Source organism: Canis aureus, chromosome 3, assembly GCF_053574225.1.
Source record: "Canis aureus isolate CA01 chromosome 3, VMU_Caureus_v.1.0, whole genome shotgun sequence".
NCBI lineage: Eukaryota > Metazoa > Chordata > Mammalia > Carnivora > Canidae > Canis > Canis aureus.
This window is the reverse complement of record NC_135613.1, coordinates 81,918,517-81,938,473: the sequence shown is the minus strand read 5'-3', so window position 1 is coordinate 81,938,473 and position 19,957 is coordinate 81,918,517. Positions and strand designations below refer to the sequence as shown.

Here is a 19,957-nt window from a genome sequence, read left to right as displayed (position 1 = left end):
GTGTTTGCCAAGAGCCAGGGGTATGGAGAGTCTACAAAGAGGTTGCACAAGGGAGTCTTATGGGGACATGGAACTGTTTTTGCATCATGTGGTTATTTTAATCTACTTCCCTGTCCTCTGTACCTGCTTTGGCTCCAGGGCTTAGCAACTCTGGCCTGAACTATTTTAATAGCATTATAAACTGGTCATCTTGTGTCTTAATTCTCCTCACAGCCAGAATACCACATGTATTTTCTAAAACTCAACTTGATTTATGTTACTTCATTACTCAAAATTTTTCGGTGGATAAGATAGGAGCCACCTTATTTAGCAGAACATTCAGGACCCTTTAAAATTAAAACTCAATCTACCTTTCTGGTATCATTTACTGCTATTCATCTCTATACACCAATGATTTAACAAACCTATTTGTTATTCCAAACATACTCCTGTTTCATCACCATCTTTGCTTACGCTATTCCTTCTGCCAAAAAGAACCTGGTGAAACACTGCTTGGTTTCAACAACTGACTCAACTATTACTCCTTTAATAGACTTTCTCATCAGCTACTGTTGGAAAGAATCGAGTAACACAAGTACGGAATGCGTCCATCAGAGCGTACTTATAACTAGTATAGGCACTCAATAAATCCTAGTTACTGTTAATCAAACCATCTCTTGCTCTCTCATAGTATTTCTTCATATTTTCTTATAGCTCTATCTCCTGTATCATAGTAGCTGTATATATGTGTTTCCTTTGCTGCAGTAAGATTTTTCTGAAGAAAGAAAGGAAGCATGATTTATTTGGACGGTGTTGATTGTTGATCCTAGCATGTAGTAGCTGCTCAATAAATATTGAGTGAAGAAAAGGAAGCAAGAGTAGGAGAAGAGGAAGGAAAGAATCAAGAGAAAAGAGATCACTAGCCAGGAGGTGAGTTTTCTCCCATTAATGCAGAAACACTGAGCTTTCAATTAGCAGGACAGATTCCCCCAGAAGTCCTTGGTTGTGTCTAATGACTTTGCATCTTCTATTTTATCAATGCCAGGGAAGCGGGCAGGGATAACCTTTGTATGATTACAAGGAGCTGGAAGGTGGCAGTAGATGTTTCATCTCGCTTCTGGAAGGAATTTAAGTGAAAACAAATCCATGTGACACTGTATCAGCCTCTCTGATTTCCTGGTCTGCAAGCTAATTGGGTGGATAATACAACATTTATGGGAAAATTTCAGTATGTTCTGTTATTCCTTTGCATACACAAAATTAATGACAATAACTATTAGTATTGATATCCATTGATAACTATTCATTGTGCACCTACTATATGCATAAGCACAGCACTTATGTGCTGTGCTATAAGTTAATCAAGGGATAAGGAAAATCCAGACACTATTTATATTTACATGAATGAGGAGTCATTTTCTTTTTTACTAGTGAATACAAACTTGGGTAATTCTTAACATTTTATTTTTATATAGGCTTCATGCCCAGCATGGAGCCTAGTGTGGAGCTTGAACTCAGAACTCAAGACCTGAGCTGCGATTGAGAGTCAGATGTTTAACTGACTGAACCACCCAGGTGCCCCTGCGTACACAAGTAATTTTTTTAAGGTTTTATTTTTTTTTTAAGATTTTGTTTTATTTATTTGAGAGAAAGACAGGGAGAGCTCGAGCAGAGGGAGAGGAATACAAGCTGACTCTCCACTGAGCGTAAAAACCAAGGCAGGGTTCAATCGCAGGACCCTGAGATCATGACTTGAGCAGAAACCAAGAGGCAACCGCTTAACCAACTGAGACACCTAGGTGCCCCTACATGAGTAATTTTTCATTCAAGGTTCAGGAGAAGCTGTATCTCAGGGAAGGGAAGCAATATGCTCGGAGAAAGTAGAATAGCAGGCTCTGATTGGTTGGATGACATTATCCGATAACTTTCAGCATCCGAGCCACAGTGTCCTAATTTATAAAATGAGGGCTTTGATCTAGAACAGTGCTCAAATCTGAATGTGTACATGAATCACTTGGGAATCTTGTTCAAAGGTATACTCTTATTCAGAAGGTCTGGGGTAGACATTCTACATCTTTAACAAGCTTCCAGTGATGGCAAGGCCGCTGTTCCTTGGACCACAGTTTCACTAGCAAGAATCTAGATAACCTGTGAGGTCATGTTAAGCTCCAAAGTTCTAAACCAAGGAAGGCATCATCTGGTGGCCATATAGAGGTCTCTGAATTACAGTTTCATAAATTCTACCCACAGCAGGAGCTATGAATTGTGCATGTCTCTCCTTCAGGACCCCTTCAGTGGAGATGCAGAGATTTGCTCCTATCCAACCTTCAAGAAGAAAACCCATCAGAGAGAAAACAGGAATGTAAGTATCACAGACCCTGCACCAATTCCACTGATTCCCCACGCCACATTCCCTGCTATGAAAATTTGCAACACATTTCAAAAGTCTTATTTAATTCTAAAATCTTCCTTTTCCTTCCTGCCTCCTACCCACGCTGCCACACAACCCAATTTTTTGGAAACATCCTGTGAGGCAAACCAGAGCTCAGAGCAAGGTTGGGGGTAGGAGACTGTCAAAATGCAAATTGCTTAAAACTCATTATTGTTGTCTTTTTTTCTTTCCCCTCAAAGATCTTGGCCTGGTGTAACATTTTATAGACTATACCTTATTAAGAAAGAACTTCTGAGCACTACACTCCCGGTTCTCAAAACAGTGGCTTTCAGAATGGCATAGTAACACCAACTTTAGAAAAAGGTAAGCACAGGAGTTTAAAAAAAAAAAAAAAAAAGAAAGAAAAAGAAAAATAAAAAAACAATAGGGAAAAAAAAAACTTGATTAAAGAATATTCCTGCATGATAAATCCAGTCATGCAAGCCTATTACACATCCAAAGAATTAATTAGAAACCAGTTAATCTCTAATCTAAGAAAATAATATAGCATATCTTGCTTTAATATGTTTGAGTTTTGACTGACATTTCATTTGTTCAAGAGGATTTTTTTTGCTCTTTCCTGTCAAGAGATGTTGGCAAAGCTATGTGTAATCAACTTTTTCATTCTGTCTGGCAAAGACTATTAGCCGTTAAGACAGGGAGATGTACAGTGTACCTCTGTCATGGATTTGGGTACACAGCATATGGATATACAGCCGTGAAACAGGAAGTTTTTAATGAGACATCTCAGCCCCCAAATGTGACCTGTTTGAATACATTCAAACTCTGTCTAATGCCTCCAGTGCTCTCTGCTGGCATTTTTGCAAGTGGGAAGAAAGTAGGTGATAGTAAACTGTCTTCCTGAGTCTGCAAATACCATTCCCATGTGACGTGTCTCCATCCCCCCACCTCTTGGAAAACCGTGATGGAAATGACCTACCTTATTTAATCAGTGTTTATACTTGATTAGCCCCTCAGGCCACAGCAGTGAGGTTAGGCTAAGAATGGAAAGTCGTCTACATGGGATTTGTACCTTTCCTGCATCCGGGAGAGATTCGGTGTACTCCAGCACAGCAAAGTGATTCTCAGCCCCATCCAGCCAAGGTGAATGGGAACTACAGAACTACGGGAGGGAGTTAAAAATGAGCCACAGTTCAACTGGGCTCCTAGGAGAGCCTAAAATGGAAAATGGGCCAAACAAAATAATGTATATTTTTAACTCATAAATAGGCCATCAAAATTATATTCAGTCTTTATAAAGTGTTCTGATACAAATTTGGCCACTAATACTCTCCCCTGCCTGACCATCCCACCTTTCTTTCTTGTCTTTTCTTTTTTCTTTCTTTCTTTCTTTCTTTCTTTCTTTCTTTCTTTCTTTCTTTCTTTCTTTCTTTCTTTCTTTCTTTCTTCTTTCTTTCTTTCTTCTTTCTCTTTCTTCTTTCTTTTCTTCTTCTTTCTCTTTTTTAAGATTCTATTTATTTAAGAGAGAGATCATGAGCAGGGGTGGGGTGGGGGGCGGAGGGCAGAGGCAGAGGGAGAAGCAGACTCCCCTTTGAGCACAGAGCCCAACATGGGGCTCCATCCCAGGACCCTGAGATCATGACCTGAGCCTACGGTAGATGCTTAAGTGACTGAGCGACCCAGGCACTCCCCATCCGGTATTTCTTTCTTTCTTTCTTTTTTTTTTTTTTTTAAGATTTTTATTTATTTATTCATGAGAGACACAGAGAGAGAGAGAGGCAGAGACACAGGCAGAGGGAGAAGCAGGCTCCATGCTGGGAGCCTGATGTGGGACTCGATCCCGGGTCTCCAGGATTATGCCCCGGGCCGAAGGCAAGCACTAAACCGCTGAGCCACCCAGGGATCCCCCATATATCCTGTATTTCTTAAGTCATTTTATTTCACTGCATGAAGAAAATAATAAAAGGCTTTGTTAGTTAATGACTCTACAATCAAAAGGAATTAAAGAATGTAAATAATTACTTGAATTGTTTAAATTATTATGGCTATTTAACTCTAATTACATGGGTATTTCAGGAAGGGTTCTATGTCCTACTTTGCCCTCTGCTCCCAATAAAAATTATCTGGGTAAACATAGCTATTCTTCTAAACACTTTTTGGGTACATAAACTAAGTCCTCAGTTTTCTCAGTGGGACATTAACTTTTAAATCTTTTTAGCACCTAGATTCTATGATGACTTGGAAGTTGTAAATCATTCCACCTTGCCTTTACATAATTACAAACTAATAATTCATTCATTCATTCATCTTTTTTTTTTCTTTTTTTCAGGAGACATCTGATAAGCATCAGTATCTTTCCAGGCACAAGAGTGACCAAAACCAAATAGTTCAGTGGGAAAGACAAAAAGTCAAATAATCAAACAAATAAATCCTTCTGAACAACTGTATTAAGGACCAGTTCTATGAAAGCTTATGATTGGGGAGATTTTACATATTCTGTGAAAGTGACATTTCACCTGAGAACTGAAAAATAAGGAAGAGGCACCTGGGTGAAGGCTACGGTGAAGGATTGCAATCACAGAGAACAGCATGCACAAATGCCCTGGGGTAAGAAAGAGCCCAGTGTATTAAAAGAAGTGAACCATGACGGAAATCTAGTTGCATGTAGCACAAACAGTACAATGAAGGCCATAGAACATGAGAGGAAGAGTGTCTCCATTCAGGAGGGGTGGTTAGGGAAAGCTTTCTAGGCAAAATGGAACTTGGAGCTAAACTTCTAAGAAAGTGAAGATTTTAGAAAGGAAAATACTATATATTTCTGGCAGCTGGCACAGCAAAAACAAAGGTATGAAAGTACGAAAGCATAAAACATGTCATTTCCTTTATATTGACATTCTTTCATGTATATGTGACCTGATTTATTTGAAAGTCAAAAAAATGTGTTGCCATATTTTAAAATGGAATTCGTATATAGAAGAACTTAAGATATGTATAAAAGGTAAAACTACAAAATTTGCCAAAAAAAAAAAAAAAAACAGAAGATTTTCAGGATTTAGGGCTAGGCAAAAAGAGTTCTTAAACTTGACACCAAAAGCACAATCTGTTAAAAAAAAAAAAAAAAACTTTGATAAATTGAACCTCATCAAAATTAAAATTTTTGTCTGCAAAAGCCCCTGTGAAAAGTATGAAAAGACAAGCTAGAGACTGAGAGAACATATTTGCAAACCAAATATCTAACAAAGGACTTGTATCTAGAATATGTAAAGAACTCTCAAAATTCAACAGTTAAAAAAATGCAATTAGAAAATGAGCAAAAGACAGGAAGAGACATTTCGCTGAAGAGGATATGCATACAGCAAATAAGCACATGAAAGGATGCTTTACATATCAGCCAGGGAGAAAATGCAAATGAAAAACCTTGATGAGATATCACCCTACACCTACCAGAATGCCTTAAACAAGAAAGCAACACCACCAAATGCAGGCGAGGATGTGGAGAAATGGGATCGCTCATACACCATCCTAAAATGGTGCAGCCATTTTAGGAAATAATTTGGTACTTTTTATAAAATTACACGTTCAATTATTACATGACCTAGCAACGGCCTTCTTGAGAATTTATCCCAGAGAAATAAAAACATATTCACACAAAAACCAATGCATGACAGTTCATACCAGTTTTATTTGTAATATCCCCAAACTGGAAACACCCTAGATGTCCTTCGACCAGTGGGTGTGTTACCAGCCAGATTCCAAGAGCGACCTGCTTGTACTCACTAACCTCTGTCTTACGTTCCTTAAGCTCTTCTTTCTGGATTACCTCTCAACTCAGGCAAATGAAACCAGAAACCACCTCTCAGGTGATGGCAGCTGCCCTGATAAGACCTCCCACTGGCCCCAACTATGCAGACCTTTTGAGCTAAACTCCTGCCTCAAACCTGCGTAGATGGACCTTGGCATGACCTCTGGAATGGCCTTCCATTACCTTTTCCTCATTTTAATATTAAAATCTCTGCTCAAGAAGGAGCCTCAGTCCCATTTATATAACATACAATGTACCTAAGTAGAAGTCAGTTTTGTTTAAAAAAGATTTTATTTATTTGAGAGATAATGTGAGAGCATGAGCAGAGAGGGAGGGGGCAGAGGGAGACGGAGAAGCAGGCTCTTCACTGAGCTGGAAGCCCAACATGGGGCTCGATCCCAGGACCCTGAGATCATGACCAGAGCCGAAGGCAGATGTTTAACTGACTGAGCTACCCAGGCGCCCCTATAGACAAGTTTTCTTAAGACCCATGTGAGACCTTATGCCCACCTCTACACACATTGACAAGACTTCTCTATCTAAATAGTCATCCTAACTCTAAACAAAAGGAACCCATTCACCCTCACCTGGGGAGTCATGGCTCTGGAAGCCATTCCCCATGACCTCCTTATTTTCTGCAAATTAAAGTTCTGTGTGACAACTCAATCTGGTGTAGTTTCTGGCTCATCAAGGGGCAAACTCTCGTTCGTTTGGTTACAAATGGTTAAACTGTGACACAAACCTAGCATGCAATACTATCCAGGAGTGAAAATTAACCAACTATTAATATACACAGCAACTTGATGAATGCTTGGGATTATACTGATCAGAAAAAGCCAAAAGTTACATACTTTATAACTCCATTTATATAACACTTTTGGGGAAAAAAATACACATGGAGAACATATTAGGGGTTGCCAGAAGTTAAGGATATTGAACATCCTCTATTAGAAAAAATAGATATTTGTTGTCTAGAATATTATCTTCCCTTAGAACATTTTCTTCTGACGGGTAACTAGGGAAGTAGCAATCCTAAACCGCCTTAGCCCAGTTAATATGATTAAAGCTAGGCTTCAGTCCATGCAAGATTTGACTTATTTAGGGTTTACCCTTGATCCTAGCATATTTCCCTTCTGTACCCTCACCCAGGCATAGGAGACTGACCAAGGTCCCTGCTTCTGCAGACTATGAACCCCAAGATTTGTTCCCAAGACATTTGAGGCTACTAAAGCTCTGCCCAGCTCTGCCTCATAAATCCATACATGTTCCCCTGGTTAAAAGCTTACCTCTCCAGGCTTTCTTCTCAGAAAATTTTGGCTTCCTACATCTTCACTGCCTTGTTAATTCTCAGTGCTTCAAACAGATTCTTTTCTCCAGATTTTCGAATTTTTGTTGTTGGAAATGTTCAGTGGAAGAGGAAGTCTCAATTGCCTTTTCACATTGACTTTTATATAACTTACCCTACTTTTTGTCTGGAGACTTTCACCCAGGCCATTAATTCTTCCTCTTCAATATAAAATTTTTACTACTGATCTTTTCCCTTTTGAAAGATCAAAATTCTTTGTCTTTGCCTGTCTTGAGGCACATATTTGTATCCTATGTGATTGGAATTTTTTCTGGCTATGGTTGCTTAGTGTGACCACCATTCTCATTCAGATTTTTGAAATAATTTGCCATAGTATCTTCCAGCATTCAGAGTTGCCAATGAGAAAACATGGCTTCATTAGATCTGAAAAAATTTTCTTCTTTCTCTGCTTCTTCTTCCTTTGCCTCTTTGTATCCTTCTCTCCTTCCTTCTCCTTTTCCACATTTTATTCTCTTCCTCCTCTCCTTCCATTCCTTCTATCTTCTCCTTCGTTGATAAGTATTTCCCTTCTGTTTCTCCATGATGCATTTACTATCTTTTGGATGTTGGAAGGTCATTATCATTGATCTATATTATTATGGTGCTTTTTACATGTTTATGGGTTCTTATAATAAAATGTAAGCAATGGTCTCAAGTTCTAAGTTTTATCCTTTCTGTTATATTTGCATGTATGTATTTCAGCAATCATATTAGTGTTTTTTCTCGTAATTTTGTGTAGTTTCTCCTTGTTATCTCGCTATTCCAGTCTTGTAGAATTATGTGCTTATTTTAGAAATGAAGTAACTTCTTTTACCCAAGAATATTGCCTTTTGTATGTATCTGTTTGATGTTTTAAAAATATGCCTAAACAAAATCTTATCCAGTCCTTCTTCAAAAGGTGGAGACTAACTCCCTTCTCCCTTGAGTGTGGGCTGAATTTAGTGACTCCCTTCTAGTGAAGTGAATATGATTGAAGTTGTCACCAGTAAAAGGCCTATTTAAACAATTTACAGTTGAGGCACCTGGGGTGGCTCAGTTGGTTTAGCATCTGCCTTTGGCTCAGGTCATGACCCCAAGGTCCTGGGATCGAGCCCTGTGTGGGGCTTCCCGTTCAGCAGACAGCCTGCTTCTCCCTCTCCGCCCTGGTCATGCTATCTCTGTCACTTTCTTTGTCTCTCTCTCTCTCTCTCTCTCTCAAATAAATAAATCAAATCTTTAAAATAAATAAACACATACACACATACATATAAGCAATTTCTGATCTAGAAGTACCAATGTATATGTCCTCCTATCTCATTGATGTGCCTAGTAAACTGCGGAATAACTTCCTGATAACAATGCTGGAGAACATTTCCAATTCAAATACCAGTTGAAATATTTTAGAAAGATGACATTTAAAAGTAGAGGACCAAGCTACGCTGATAGTGAGTTTAAATTACACGAGCTACTAAAGGTAGCTTTTATGCAATCGGGTAAGTTAAAAGTTCTTTTCTACCAAAGCAAAATTGCCATAAAGGACAAGGCAAAAATAACATATTCAATTAAAGGAATATGCGATTCCATCTAGAACAGACTGATAGATTGCTGGCTGAAACTGGAACAACCCAGACCAAATGGTAAAAACATGCCAGTGGAAGTAACAAAACTTGGTTCACCACCAATCATGAGGCTGGATGTCTCATCCAAATCCTTGTTCACTTAGTGGCATAAATCACTAGTTCTTGATTGTATGGATATTAACACACAGGTTTTTGTTTTGTTTTAGTATTTACATGTATCGGGCACTGAGCAAGGTGCTAGAGATACAATAGTGAGCAAGAAATAGACATAGGGTCTGTTCTGAAACTTATTTTCTTGAGAGAAATAGAAACATTAATCATATAGTCACATAAATAATTATTTGACTAAGTCAGCATTTCCCAAACTTTGGAACACAGAATTTATTAAAAATGAAAATGTATTGATGCAACACCAATAAAAGATCATAAGATATAATGTGCAAATGAATGAAAGTAGACAGCAGGAAGCGGTATCACAGATTACTTAATTACTGTGAGGAGTGATAAAAATTTGATTCATGTGGGCTTTTTTATTCTGTAATAGAAAAAATCCAAATTATAGAGAAAAAATATTTTATTAAAAACAAGAATAAACAAGATAATAAAATATCACAATACATGTAAGAAAATAAGACAAGATATACAAGATAGACCAGCAAAAACAAAATAGACCACATACATCAATATGATAGTTTGTAAATGCTGCCTATGCATCAGTGCACAAACTGAATGTCATTTATACATGCATCAGGTGATCAATCATGCGACATCTTGGCATTCTTCATGGCTGCACCCCAATTCTTAAAAGGCAGACGATAACACAGTAAAACAAACAGAGATAGAAATGTCCTTAACACTTTTCCAAACATATACATACATATTGAACACTTTTTGTAAGAAAATCTATTCCATGCATCACTATCTTTTCCATGAGTACCCCCTCTTACCCAAGTATTTTGTTTTTTGAACTCTGTTTCAGTACCAATGGGGAAATCTCTGCAGGAAGGTATTTTAACTCTTTATAGAATAGAAAGGTAGTAGAAAGTTAAGAATAGAAATAGACCTGAGAGATAATTTTAGCTAAAATAATAATACTATAAAAGAGGAAAGTCAATGTTTTCAGAAAACTGCAGTATGTTGGAGACTAAAATATCATAAAGGAGGGGCACTTGGGTGGCTCAGTCAGTTAAACACCCGCCTTTGACTCAGGTCATGGTCGTGGGGTCCTGGGATCAAACCCTGCATCAGGCTTCCTGCTCAGTGGGGAGCTGCTTCTCCCTCTCCCTCTGCCTTCCCCCCACTGCTTGTGCTCTCTCTCTCTCTCAAATAAATAAAATCTTTTTAAAAAATAAAATATAAAGGGAATCTAACTAGATCTATAGAAATGATGACATTGGACATAATTCTTAGCCAGCATTCATGTAATGTTGGCCTTGAAATTTTCCCAAATAAATTCATTCCTTCATTTGTTTATTCAGTAGGTATTAATGGACTACTTTTGTTGTGCTAGAGATCATTATAAAACCTGAGAAAACAGGGTCTTGTAAGCCCTCAAACAACTCACAATTTAATAAGGGATCATGATAACAATGATGTCATGCCTAACATATGGTTCAATAGGAAAAACATTAAATACTATGGAACTTCAAATCAGTTAAAAATTAGAGACTCAGAATTCAATCTCGACTTTATACAAATATGTTCCTTTTTCATGTGCAATGTTTGGGAAAGAGAAGGAAAATATTCTAGGTAAAAGAACTAACGTTAATAGAAACATGTAGGTATACAGGCACCAAATGTTATTAGAACTCCTACATCGGGCTGGGATTGATGTAATGTCTTCTTTATTAAATTCTCTATTTATTTCCTTTCAACCAGGATAATGAATGTATCCATAGACCCCGAATGTTTTCTTGTGCTCGTCTGTAACTCCTCCCTCCTCCCCCAACAAGTAACACTAGGAAACCACTGATCTGCATTCAGTCATACATCTTTACGTTTTCTAAAATTTTATGTATGTGGAATCATACAGCATGTGCTCTGATTTGGCCTGAATTCTTTCACTCAGCATCATTATATTGAGATTTATCTGTGCAGCTGCATGCATCAGTAGTTTATTCTGTTTTATTGCTGAATAGTATTCCATTACACGGATATACCACAATTTGTTTACCCATTCAGCTATTGATGGACATTTGGGTTATCTCCAGTTAGGGCAATTACAAATATAGTTGCTATAGCAAACTCTGTACCAGTCTTTGTATAGATATATATTTTTATTTCTGTTTCATGTATCAGTAGGAGGGGAAAAGCTGAGTTGAATACTGGATGTACATTTACCTTTTTAAAGAAAATTCTAATTCTTTCCAAAACACTTATTTATACAATTTTATATACCTGCCAATAATGTATGAATGTTCCAGTGTTTCACATCAAACATTTGCCACAGTCTTCAATTTTGATATATTCTCCTACATATGCAATGACATGTCATGATTTTGATTTGCTTTTCCCTGATGACTAATGAGGTTGGTCATGTTTTCATGAGCTTATTTGTCATTCGTATGTCTTTTACCTATTTTATTATTGCATTGCTACTGAGTTTTCTTATCAAGTTTGAGAGTTCTTTACCTATTATAAAGGATACAGTTCCTTTCTCAAACATGTGGTTTGCCAGAATTTTCTCCTAGTCTGTGACTCATCTTCTCATTTTCACTACAGTGTCACTTAAGGGCAGAAGTTCTTGATTTTAATGAAGTTTAGTGTGTTAATTTGTTCTTTCATGGATTTTGTTCTTTGTGTTAAGATGTGTTATATGGTCTAAAGCAGGAGTCAATAAACTTTTTCTACAAAATTTCAAATAGTAAATTACTTAAATTTCCAGGCCACCCAGTGTCTGTCATACATACATAGCTCTATAGTTGTCATATAAATTGACATGGCTGTGTTCTCATGAAACTTTACCTAGAAAAATATAGAATGGGATATATTTAGCCTGTGAGCCACAGTTTGCTGACTCTCAGCCCAGAGGATGGTCTGTCTGGGTAAAAGTTCCATGTACAGTTAAAAGAATGTATATCCTGTTGTTGTGAGAATTATTCTATAGATGCAAAAAGATCAAGTTATTTGATAGTGTTAAATCTTCGACAGCCAGACAGTCTTTCTTATTTGCTGTGTGCTTGTTCTATCAATTATGAGAAGAAGAGTATTGAAATCCCCAACTATAACTGTTAATTTGTCCATTTCTTTTATCAGTTTTGTTTCAAGTAGAGGAATACCTTGGAGATATGACAGGTTCAGCTCCAGACCACTGGAATAAATCAAATATCACAATAAAATAAGCCAAGCAAATTTTTCTGTATCCCAGCAAATAAAAAAGTTATGTGTACACTATACTGTAGTCTATTAAGTGTGCAATGGTGTTATGTCTATAAAGATGATGCACATACCTTAATTTTAAAATGTTTTACTCCTGGAAAGCCAGAGTGACTCAGGTGGCTAAGCGTCCACCTCAGGTCATGATCTCAGGATTGTGAGATTGATCCTCGCCTTGGGCTCTGCACTGAGCATGGAGCCTGCTTAAGATTCTCTCTCTCCCTCTCCCTCTGTCCCTTTCCCCAGCTCATTCTCTCTCTCTCTCTCTCAAATAAATAAATAGATAGATAGATAAATAAATAAATAAATAAATAAATAAATAAATAAATAAATAAATACACTTTACTTCCAGAAGAGGCTAACCATTATCTGAGCTTTCGGTGAGTTATAAGCTGGTGGAGAGTCTTGCCTCTGTGTTGACATCTAATGACAGATCAGGGTGGTGGCTGCTGTAGGTTAGGCAGCCATGATCATTTCCTAAAATAAGACAACAATGAATTTTGCCGCATAGATTGACTCTTTTTTTCACAAACGATTTCCCTGTAACATGGGATGCTGTTCGACAGCATTTTAACCCCAGTTAGAACTTCTTTCAAAACAGGAGTCAATTCTCTCAGACCTTGCCACTGCTTTATCAAGTGCATGCATGTAATATTCCAGATTCTTTGTTGTCATTTCGACAATCCTCACAGCGTCACCTAGAGTAGTTTTTATTCCAAGAAAATGCTTATCACTGATCACCATAACAAATATAGGAATAATGGAAAAAGTCTGGAATATTGTGAGAACTACCAAAATGTGACACAGAGGCACCAAGTGAGCAAATGCTCTTGAAAAAAATGATGCCAATAGACTTGTTTGCCACAGGCTTGCCACAAAACTTCAATTTGTTTAAAAAAAAAAAAAGCAGTATCTGAAGTGCAATACAGGAAAAGATAATAAATGAAGCAAGTCTATATTTTATAACTGTTATGGGTGAAAACCTGTTTAAGAGAATGTTCTCTGCTGAATCAACATCTTCATCATTATGAAATGATCCCCTTAATCCCGGCTAATAATCCCTGTTCTAAAATCTACTTCATTGTACATTAATACAGCCACTTGCTGTCTTCTAATCACTCTTAACATGATTACCTCTTCCATGCTTTTACTTTTAACTTACTGTGTCTTTGGATTTCAAGTGGATTTCTTGTTGGCAATATATATTTGGATCTTGCTTTTTACCTAGTAGGACAATATTTATCTTTTAATTGGGGTGCTGAGAACATTTACATTTAATGTGTCATGGAGAGTTGTATTTAACTCTCCTACTCCGATGCTTGTTTTCTATTTGTCTAATCTGCTCTTTCTTGTTTTTTTTCTTTTCCCCCCATTTAGTTTTGTATTAATTATCTTTTTATGATGCCATTTTTGTCTGATTTTTAGCTATAATTTTCCATTGTATTATACTTACTGTTTCTGAGACACATTTTTTAAGAGATTTTATTTATTTATTCATGGGAGACAGAGACATTGGCAGAGGGAGAAGCAGGCTCCATGCAAGGGTCCTGACGTGGGACTTGATTCCGGGACTTCAGGATCATGCCTGAGTCAAAGGCAGACACTTAACCACTGAGCTACCCAGGCGCCCCCTCTGATACACATTTTTAAATTATGAGGGTCTACCTTCAAGTGATACTACCTTTCATGTGAGCCTACAACAATTTACTTCCATTTGTACTCACTCTACCTTGATGTTAGTCTTGCCATATGTATATTATAAACTCACAAGACATCACTGCTCTATTTGTTATAAGTACCCAATTATCTTTTATATAAATTTGAACAAAAAAAGTCTTTATATTTACTCATATAATTAGCATTTTCAGTAATCCTCACTGTTTTTCTTACAGATTTCCACCCACCACCTTTTTCCTTCCTATAACATTTCTTATAATACAAGTCTGATAGTAATGAAATTTTTTAGCTTTTGTATATCTGAAAATGTCATTATCTCACCTTTAATTTTTGAAAGGTAATAGCATAAGGTAAAGAATTCTAAGTTGAAAGTTTTTTGAATGTTGTTTTTCTTTTTATTGTCTTAAAGACATTTCACTGTCTGGCTTGGCTGTTCCTCAAGAATCTGCTATCTTACTCTTATTACTTTTTATGTAACGTGTCCATTTTTGTCTGACCTTTTTTTTAATTTAAATTTTAGATAGTTAACATACAGTGCAATATTGGTTTCTGGAGTAGAATTCAGTGACTTATCGCTTACATACAATATTCAGTGCTCATCAAAACAAGGGCCCTCCTTACTCCTCATCTCTACTCACCTCCCTCTACCAACCCTCAGGTTGCTCTCTATCATTAAGATTCCCTTATGACTTGTTTCTATCATTCCTTTTTTTCTTTTTCCCCTTCCCATGTGTTCATCTGTTTTCTTTCTTAAATTCCACATATGAGTGAGATCATATGTGGTTTGTTTTTCTCTGATTGACTCACTCTACTTAGCATAATACACTCTAGCTCCATCCATGTTATTACAAAAGGCAAAATTTCACTCTTTTTGATGGCTGAGTTTTATATATATGTGTGTGTGTGTGTGTGTGTGTGTGTATGCCACACCTTTATCCATTCATCAGTCGACAGACATTTGGGCTCTACATAGTTTGACTACTGTTGATAATGCTGCTATAAACATTGAGGTGCATGTATCCCTTGAATTTGTATTTTTGTATCCTTTGGGTAAATACCTAGTAGTGCAATAACAGCATCATTAGAGTAGTTCTATTTTTAACATTTGGAAGAACCTCCATAATGTTCTGCAGAGTGGCTGCACCAGTTTTCATTCCCACCAACAGTGTAAGAGGGTTCCCCTTTCTCTGCATCTTCACCAACACCTGTTGTTTCTTGTGTTGTTACTTTTAGCTAACCTGACAGGTGAGAGATGGTATCTCACTGGTTTTGATTTGCATTTCCCTGATGATGAGTGATGTTGAGGACCTTTTCATGTATCTATTAGTCATCTAGATGTCTTTTTGGGGAAAAGTGTCTAGGTTTTCTAATTATCACTGATTTTATGCAAAATGATTCTTTTTTTTTTTTACATTTTTTATTTAAATTCAATTTACCAACATATAGATAGTATAACACCCAGTGCTTATCCCATCAAGTGCCCTCCTCGTTGCCCCTCATCCAGTTAGTTACCCCATCCCCTCTCCCTCCTCCCCTTCTGCAACCCTTTGTTTGCTTCCCAGGGGAAATGAGTAGGAAAAATTAGAGAGAGAGAGAGAGAGAGAGAGAAACCATGAGAGACTCCTAACTCTGAGATGCAAAGTGATTCTTATGTGTTTTATAGTTTCGTTCATGTGTCTTGGGCTTGGGACTCATTGAGCTTCTTGGATCTGTGAGTTTATAGTTCCATTGAATCTGGAGAAAAAAAAAATTAACAGTTTCTCTAGCTTCCTTGGCTTCTCTGAACTCCTAGTCCTATCTCCTCAACTTGGGGAGATTCCTGAGCTTTTTTCAGAGTTCGCTCTCCCTGTATCATCCTGGAAACTTTCTCCAGGCAGTAAACTGGAACAATCATAGTACTCACCTCATTTGTTTTCCATCTCTGAAGAATCACTGTCCTTCATCACCTGATATCCAGTGATTCCAGGTGGGAGGGTAAGTTCAATCCTATTTCTCCATTTTACCTAGAAGCTGAAGTTCATACTTGTAGGTTTTTAAGGCTCTCCTTTTTATTACTGGTTTTAAATTTTATTACATAATGATTGGAGAAGATCATGGGTATGCATTGAACTTTTGAAATTTTTGAGACATTTTTTAAGGTCTACTACATGATCAACGTTTATAAATATTACATGTATCCTTGAAAAAATGTATCCTTTTTGTTTTTTGAGTATAGAATTCCATATACAGTTGCATGAGCTTAATAAATTTATTATGTTTAAGTGCTTAATGTAGCTGCTCATGTTTTATCCCTTTGTTCTATCAGTTTCTGAAAAGAATGTTTTCAAACTCAATCTAAAAGTTTTGTTTCATCGATTTCCTATTTCAGGTCTGGTAGCTATTGCTTAATATATTTAGGGACTATGTGGATAAGTCCTTGTGTACTTATGATAAACATTCCTTACTTTTTTATAGTCAATTTTAGCAGCATGTGATGTCATTCTTTGTGCTTTCTAATATTATTGCCTTAATTCTAGTTTTTCAAATATCAAGATTCATCTTATAGCATTTTTATGACTCATATTTTCCTACTGTACCTTTCTTATCCACTTATTTTCAACACTTATTAGTCTATTTTAAATATACTTCTTTTGAATAATATATTAGCTCTTAAAAATATTTACTGTAACATTAGAAAACATAGAACACATGTAATAACAGATATTCAATATCCTTTCACAGAAAAATATAAAATATTATTGAGAGAAATTAAGGAATACTTAAATAAATACAGGTATATTCTATATTCTATGTCCAAGTTTTGACTTATTTAATATTATAAAGATATCAATTCTATCAAATTGATCTATACATTAAATGCAATTCTAATATAAAAATCTCCAGAGGTTATGTTGTAGAAATATATAAGCTGATTCTAGAATTAACTTGAAATGCACAATAGGAACAAAGATTATTGTCTTAGTCTGTTCAGACTGTCATAACAAAATACCATAGACTGGATAGCTTATAAAAATCACAAATTTCTTTCTCCTAGTTCTGAAGGCTGGGAAGTCCAAGGTCAAGGTGACAGTAGATTTGGTGTCTAATGAAGACCTGCTTTATGACTTATAAATAATTGTCTTTTTGCTGTGTCCTCACATGGCAGAAGGGTCAAGAGTGTTCTCTGAGGTCTCTTTTGTAAGGATACTAAAATCATTCACAAGGTTCTACCTCTATGATGTAATCACCTCCTAAGGGTTTCACATTCTAATACCATCATATTGATATAGAATAATCATACTGTTTAGAATTTAACAAGCAAATGTGGGGGGAGGGTCACAAACATTCGGTCACAGTAGTAAGCCTGAAGAGGACATAGGTGAGTCTTACTTTACCAGATATCAAAACTGTAGTAATTTTTTTAAAGTGCGATATTGGCACAAGTATAGACTAATAGATAAGTTGAACAGAATAGTGTCTGACTTCAGACCCACACCTGATTTATGATAAGGGTAGTACTACAGACCATTGGAAAAGAACTGACTAAATAGGAAATGTACTATCCAATCAGATCTCTGTGTGGAAAAAAACGAAAACTGACTCTCATATCACTTTATCTGCAAAAATAAATTCCAAACAGTTTGTAGATATGTGTTTTCTCTAAATTAATATAGGACTCAGGATACAGAAACTTTTCTTAAGCAAGACACAAAATCGGTAGTCACAAATGAAAGGTTGAGAAATTATACTGATTACAATAAAGAAGTTCTGTTCTTCAGGAAACACCATTAAGTAAGTGAAAAGTCAACACAGTAAAAAGTAAAAGACAATATTAACTATGGCCATATTTTATAAATAAAAAACTCACATATATCAATAAGAAAAAGAAAAACACCCAATAGAAAAGAATTAAAGATTTGAATAACTACTTCATAGAATAAGTTATTAAAATGGCTCAAAATTATGTAGAAGTATAAAATCTCATTAGTAAGTAGAGAAACATGAATTAAAATAACAATGAGATACTACTAAGAGACCTCCCATAAGGATTAAAAATGTTTTGAAGACAACATATTGCCAGTGTTCGCACTGACAAGGATATAGACCAACTGGAACTCTCATCTATCCCAAATAGGAGTATACACTGGCATGATTATTTTCAACAATTTGGCACTATCTAAGTCTTATACTATTACTTATGTGTAACAAAAAGACAAATACAGGAATATTCACAGCAGTTTTATTTGTAATAATTCCAAATGGATACACCCAAATGTCCATCAAGTGTAGAAAGAATAAATTGTGTTGTTTGTATATAATGGAATATTATGCAGCAATGAAAATGCCTTAACTGCAATTCATAGAACCCATAAATTTTATAATTTTCAGGGCAGGGAAACTCAAAAATATATATATATATATACCATGTGATTCTATTTAAATAAATTCAAAAACAGAGGTTCATATTAGATGGTAAGTCTATAAACAAGGTAGGAAGTAATTACTGAAAACCATAATAGTTCTTATCTTGGAAAGACAGTGATGGGAGGGGCATTTGGCGTTTCTGGAGTGCTAGCAGGTTCTATTTCTCAACAAGCATCATTTCTTTTTAATAAACTGGAAAGACCAAATCTTTGCCTTGTGTATTTTCTTTATGTCATATTTTACATTAAAGATTATTTAAAATAAAAAATGTCCATATAATGAACTAAAACATATCTTTTACAGCTTTATTAATTTTGCTCTGTCTTTTGGGTCGTTACAAAATAAACATTACCCTCATGTTATAGAATATCCTTTCAAGGATTTAAATATAGCAAAGCCATGTGGCTAAGGTTACACAGTTATTTAAGTAATAACAGGGTTGAATATGAGATTAAGGTTCATTTTGTTCAACTCTCCATCCACAAAGTGAATTCTTTTCATAATGTCTTGTCCAGATTGATCTAGCCAACACATGGATCCCTCAAAAAGTAAAGAACTCATGAACTCTGAGGAGATGACACCTCAAGGCAGATATATAATTAAAACCCGGTGATAACAGTAGCACAATATTTCTTACTCTACTTCTACACCAATACTTGGTAACAGTCTTGACTGTCTCACAGATAATAACAGTTGTTACTAATTTCACTAACTTCTATCACTAACTAATTTCACTAACTTTCTATCTAGAAAAGATTATCTTAAAAGCTTGGTTGAGTTGATTAGAAAGAAGGTAGCAGAAATGACAGATTTCATGGAGTACCTTTCTAACTACAGATTTTCAACCTGCCAACACTTACATAGTCTTTCCTTTCATAAGGAGGGATTATCCTTAGTGATGACTTAAACACTAAAGAAGGCATTTAGGCATGAGGGCAAAGGTGTATGTCTGTCAAAGCACGAAAGAAAAGGGTAGAAAACTATAGAAGGTAGAAAAGACCTCCCATATTTTAATAAACAGGTGGCCTGGTGACTTAACGTGGCCTGGTCTAACCCTTTGGCTTGCTGCTACATTTTCTGTATATTACTACAGAGTGTAGCTTTGGGGTTTTTGAAAAATATGCATAACAGTTCGGTCATATACCATTTTATGAGTCTGAAGTCTTGGTTTGAAGTTCAAATTAATTCCACTGAACTACTTTAAGTGAGAAAATTGCAGTTCCACATCTTCTTTGCAAGTTGATATTTTAGTGGGTTATTAGATACCACCTATTTGTAAGCAGCTAGAGGACTTTGAACTTGGAAGATAAATAAATCTTTCTCAGGAAACTGTAGAGTAGCATGCTGAAAGGTAATTGTAGATTGAGTCTTAGAAAATCTCCCAAGTCATCTAGAATTAGTGGGACATTTCCATTCTTTCTTTG

General features: G+C 36.1%; 2 long non-coding RNA genes across 2 annotated transcripts in view; one reads left to right on the top strand and one right to left on the bottom strand.

Annotated features, from left to right (window-relative positions):
* Positions 1-15,570: 15,570 nt before the first annotated feature.
* Positions 15,571-17,315, bottom strand: LOC144311512 (uncharacterized). Its single transcript, XR_013377120.1, has 3 exons — positions 17,268-17,315; positions 16,033-16,139; positions 15,571-15,863 (listed from the first exon to the last, which is right to left on the bottom strand). It is a non-coding gene; the product is annotated as an uncharacterized LOC144311512 (long non-coding RNA).
* The window catches only part of LOC144311513 (uncharacterized), a 31,179-nt gene continuing 28,495 nt past the window's right edge, over positions 17,274-19,957 (top strand). The window contains exon 1 of the long non-coding RNA XR_013377121.1: positions 17,274-17,487. This is a non-coding gene — a long non-coding RNA (uncharacterized LOC144311513). The remainder of the gene's footprint in view (positions 17,488-19,957) is intronic.